This window comes from Pecten maximus, chromosome 13 (assembly GCF_902652985.1).
Source record: "Pecten maximus chromosome 13, xPecMax1.1, whole genome shotgun sequence".
Classification (NCBI taxonomy): Eukaryota; Metazoa; Mollusca; class Bivalvia; order Pectinida; family Pectinidae; genus Pecten; species Pecten maximus.
This window is the reverse complement of record NC_047027.1, coordinates 28,933,615-28,939,879: the sequence shown is the minus strand read 5'-3', so window position 1 is coordinate 28,939,879 and position 6,265 is coordinate 28,933,615.

Sequence of the window (6,265 nt, the reverse complement as noted above, 5' to 3'; positions counted from 1 at the left end):
CGTCATTTTTCACACTTTCTTTTCAACCTCCGAGACGCCGAGATGCCTGCTATTGGGCCAATTGCATCCTGGGGTATGGGCTATCAAGTTTGTTGGAAATGGAATTTCTAGGAATGTTGTCGGGGAGTCGACTATAATAACTAGTGTTACTGTACAGTGTAAGTAACTAGGAATGTTGTCGGAGAGTCGACTATAACTACACGTGTTAGTTTACGGTGTAAGTATCCTTTGCGTTCGATTAGATTATAATAAACAATAAATATAGATATCATTTGAGGCATTACATATTTTAGTAGACTGCCGTTCACTAAGTAGACTTTTGAATTGATGTAAAAAAACATACCTAGAGCCATGGTTATACTTACACTGTTTATCATGAAACGTGTATAGGGTATAGCTGTACTTCTGGGTATAGAAACGCATAGCTCAGTTGAATGGTGTGTATTCGAATCAAAGCTAATTCATTATACATATGTACATCGATGATATCCCAGTAGCCAAAGCGCTGACCTAAAATTGATAACTAAATACGGAGCAGACCATGAGTGTAATTTACACTTTAGTGATATATGCTTGTCGCGAAACGAATGATAGACACGCGCACTTGTCTTATGATTGTTCAGAAATAAATAATTATTTGCTAAAATCTTCAACTGGCAAACGCATACGATATGCTTCTTGCTTAATCCTGAATAAAAACTACACTGTATTTCAATTTATGTCCAAATGCTACTATAGGATTTCAAGATACATGTATATATATTATGTAACAATGCATGCATACAAAACGGCGGAGAACTAATTCTGACTAATCCTGGATCACACAAAAAATAAGCAAACAGTTCAATATGTCACGAAAGGATTATAAACAATGGAAATGTGTCCAATTAAAGTCACTGGTACAGGTTGCTCTTTTAAATATAAATCTTCACTGGCTAGATGTGTTTTATGAATGAAATCGACGCGATGAATTGAAAGTGATATTAGAGAAATTTAAGATTATTGAATAAGAACATTAAACCCTGAAAATCATCAGAAAAAAAATATTATGAAAGGATATATATTCATATTAACAAATACGGACACTTTATTCGATGAAAACAGAATGATTAGCACACGGATGTGATCACACTAGAGCGACAAGAACAAATATCTGTATGATATGGTAATTCAAATGTAATGTGATTATTTAGTCACCTTTAAAGGACCTTCATATAGTCGTTTGGATGTTTTGATACTTTAAATACCAGTTGCTTTTAATTAGAATATCCAGCAGGTACAAAATAACTTTGCTTTGATAAAAAGACCGGTACAATCTAAAAAAAAAATAAGTGTATCGTTATCCGGTGAAACTAGAGAAAAATAGTCCTTCAAATATATGTTTGAGTAAGTCTGACTCCATCAATTATGACTTCGCCTATACTAAACTGTACTGGTGATATATCTGATATACAATAGAAGGGACAATTGTCAACACGTTTAGGAGTGTTTTAATAGCGTACGTGACGTTTTTGAAAGTAACAATTATGGGTAAATACGTCAGACTAATGTTTAGTGAATTTAAAGAAGTAAAACGCGGCGGAGAAAAACGGGAAAATGTATACATTGACCTACATATCCAGTGAAACATTTCGATTAAACCCAATTTCAGACGGACCGTCCACCGTAAGTCTGACTCCACCAACTGTGACCTACACTCCTACAGAGGGACAGACTATCCCCACCATCACGTGTTCTGCTGACTGTAACCCGGCCTGTACCTACAGCTGGACAAAGGATGGACAGTCCTATATAACAGGGTCTGATATCCAACTCACCAACATACAGCGTGGTCAGGGGGGCGTGTACAGGTGTACGGCCAGTAATGAGTACAGGAGTGCGAGGGGTGCTGACGTCAATATCACCGTCTACTGTACGTATATAATGTGTTGTGAAGGAAATATACTTCATTATCTATGGTATAGGATGGCTCTTAAACTGTAACTGTATGGATCGAGCTACTTTATTGTGCTATTTATAATTATTAACACTATCAGGAATTTGTCTTTGCGTTATAACTTGGTTCGATTAACTATACTATATATACATGTTTACATTTTTCAAACTTAGCTCTGTTTATTTATTCTATCATTATTTCAGAACCGCTGTATCATACGTATATCAACTGAGTTTCGCATACTAATTGTAAGAGAAAAAGTCTTAATATTGCGAAAAAAACACGTAAAAAAATAATGCGAACAAACATGAAATAACGCATAAAAAAATGAAACACTAAGAAAGAAAAGAGATTTCTTCATTAACCAAATCTAAAAACGTTTGTCATTTGTTTGATACAATGTCCATTGACACCAAGAATATTTCAAAACGATCCGTTTGATTTATGATAATTAACGAGGCTTCTTTTTTTGAAATTTATAATTAATATATATATATATAAATTGATATATCAAATATTATCAAATTTTCCTATTTTGAATTACATTTAGACAAACTTTCTCATAAGTTTGTTATTGTTATTTAACAATTAAACGCTTGGTAGATTGTATTTATTATCAAGATCAATTCAATCTGGGTGATCAAATGATAAGCACATGCACGATCACGTGTAAACTTGGTTATGTTTACGGAAGCTATTCTAGAAAGAGTCCAATATCAAACGGTCTAACTTAAGGATTAATCTTCTGAAAATGATAATGACAACTCTTTCTGAATGAGCTAGTATTAAATATATTTCTATTTTGCTAAATCCCAACCGGATGTACACATTTATGTTTCGGACAATCCCAACTATCGACAGAATGCGTAAATGGGCCGTATGTATGAGTTTATATAGGCTTGGGATACGTAATAACGTGTGTTTTCGCGTTATTACGTGATTCAAACATATTTTATTGTCAAAAAGTACAAAGGGATTGGGCACAAGTTTTTGCAACTTATCAACGTCCTTTCCCAAAACAAATACAAAATTACAATATTTGACAAAATAAAGACTAAAGGTCACCAATTCAATATTTTTGTAATATCTTTGTAACATTGCTCTCCGATTTGTCAACAGGCAGGAAGTACAGAACAAACAATTATCATGCATTTTAAAATCTATTACTTGTTTTTATTGTTATTACGTGCTTTGACTTGCGTTATTATGTGTTTGTTCGCGTTATTTCGTGCGTTTTCGCGTTTTGACATATTTCAATTTACGTTATTTCGTGTTTTTTTTTTCTCGCGTTACTACGTATTTCAATTTACATTATTACGTGTTTTTCGCGTTATTTCGTGTTTCTATTTACGTTATTTCGTGTTTCTATTTACGCTATTACTTGTTTTTTCGCGTTATAACGTGTATCAATTAACTCTATTTTATCTTATTGACTTTAATAGGCTTTTGTAGATAGTAGAATTTATTTCTCTTAAAAATGATAAAATAAAATAGTACAGTATTTTTCAATTTGTATTTTACCGTCGTTACCCCTACCAACAATATGACGATATACATTATATCTAAAATACAAAACATTTTGAAATACATATCATAAAAAGTAAGGCGACTCATTTTGTATCCGGGCTGTCTGCGCACCTGGAAAACTTCAAAATCAAGAACCACTGTTTTGCTTTTTAGCTTCTTTTGGACTTTAATTCATATTGTTTTCGTGTATTCGTGAAACGAAAGCAAAACGAAACGAAACGAAACGATATCAAACGAAACAAAACGAAATCAAATAAAACGAAACGAAATCAAACGAAATGAAAATTAAACATTGAAAAAAATAGATTGATAGACAATTTTAGACTTTACATAGGCCTAAGTGTCTCATTCTCATCGGTCTTAAAAAAACGCACAGGAAAGAATGAATTTATCGCAATGTTCACTCAGTTTTTTTAAATATTAAATATTTACTCTATTTCGATAATATGTTTAGTGTATTGGTGCCCGGTCGATCTAAATTCACGTGACAGAGGTGATTGTAAGCAACTCGTTTTATAGTAGGAAAGCGAGGTGTGTATCTGATCGTGAAAAATTAGAGTTCCGGAGGATTTGCTGGACTTGAAAGGCGCGATTCGTATAAAAACGCCGGCTTAACGCGCTGTTCCCGTATTACTAGTGTCGGGAGTGTAGACAGAATGGAAGCATCAGAGGACTACTCTATTTCTGAAATTTGATGAACTAAGAATAATTATTGATATGTTTTCGAAAATATTCAAGTACTGGATTAATTAAGCTGATTTCCTATGGTTGAAAAAAGGAATATATTCTATTTCATTTCAGCTTTGCTCGGAGCGTTTCATAAAACCAATATGTTCTTATTATCTAAACCCCAGGTCAGACATGCATTAAAAAACGTACTGTAGCTAAACGTGCATGTTTGGAATAACGCTTATAGCAAGTTGAACAACGTTAACTTGTAAGAGTTACGTCCCTTCATTTTGAAAGTAGAATATAGTTTTGATCATACATTTATTGGTAAGAAGATATTTTACCAGTATTTTTGATGATTTTTAGTAAAATCAAATCTTTAGTATACATAGTTTGTGTACACACAATACACTACGCGATGTGCATGCCTATAAATAATAGACTCATCGTATATTCTGAATTAGACATCGAAGGAAGTCTTATAAGTGCGGACACAAAAATAAAGCACTAGTTCCAAAAAATCATCGTTTACGACTAACATCATGTCCGTCTGATAAGACTTAAATTGCTGTCCCGTGTGAGAATATCTAACTTGCACGATAAAGATCCATCGGCGGTCTTTTCGTGTGATAACGCCGGCCCAGAGGATAGGGTATGTTTAGGCCAGTACTTAATATTATACTGTTCCCATTCTACTCAGTGTCCTATCTATTCTCGTCCGCTTAAAGACCATACGGCCGTAATAGCGGACTGAAAAGAAACCCCGTTAAATAGATAAGTAAATATATTCTGAATAAAGTTATTTCATATTTAATGAACTGAACGAATATTGCGATACTCTTTTTCAGGTTCAATAATTTTGTTTTATTTTCAAAAGAGATACAGATACAAGAATGTCGTCATACATAGGGACTAGCACTCGCCATGCTTCTTTCATCCTATTGCGATACATTTATTCCTGTGTGTTGTTTTAACACCGATGGGAATGGAACACTAAGGCCTTTACAAAGTCTAAAATTGTCTATTTATCTATTTTTTCAATGTTTTCATTTTTCATTTCGTTTGATCTCGTTTCGTTTCGTATTGCTTTCGTTTCGCACTTTACAGGTACCCCCTAATATGTGCGTGTGAATGAACGTAAACAAAACAGAAAAGAAAAAAAAACAACTCCTTCCATCTGTAACACGCCATTCTTTTACATCTCTACTAAATTGTTCTGTTGTTTTTTTACTTTTCTGTGTTTTTTTTCTTCAATATAACCCTAAATTTAAATGAATTCCAGATAGTGGTAATTGAAGTCATCGAACCTGACTAGGTCAGTCGTCATATACGTACTAAGAATGGTGTTTCAGAAGATCGGGGAAAACTGCTGGTGTTCATCAGGAACCCGACGCAGACTAACTTCCGAAAACACCTTAAAACCATTCTGACTTCAATTGTTCGGCTTAAAAAAAGAACACGGAACTAATTATAACTGATCCGATATATGTTCATTAACTAATAGTTTCCCATAAGAGAGCATTAATCAAATTCAATCAATTTGCGACAAATATTATCATGCCATACCGTCATAGTAGAATTTGGTGAATGATAAAAAAAAAACTGCGACGTAGATTCTTGGAGTAAAAGTTATTTGCCACATTATGATTTCAATTATGTTTCATGTGCTGATATATGTTACGTTTCTAAAGTTTGTTTTTTATCTTGATGTACGTAATTCTACATTATTAAATATATGTAAATACATATTGTTTCGGAAGAGCATTTCGTGCTTATGTGCCCAGCTGCTAATTGAAAACCCGAGTTTAAAAACATTTTTCCACTGTCCTTTATCTTGTGATAACTATCTAAACGTATTATCAACATTAATGGTTGTAGACGGTCCCGGTTCCTCCATAGCTCTGTCCCCATCCGACACTACCTACACCAGGGCAGAGGGGGACACGTTACCGGACATCACCTGCACAGCGGACTGTAGACCTGGCTGTACCTTTGTGTGGACAAGACCGGACAACACCAACTTTACTGTCTCACCTGTGTTGTCACTGGGACAACTGGACAGATCAGAACACGGGACGTACAGGTGTACTGCTAGGAATGTTTTCGGGGAGTCGACTATAATAACCAGTGTTT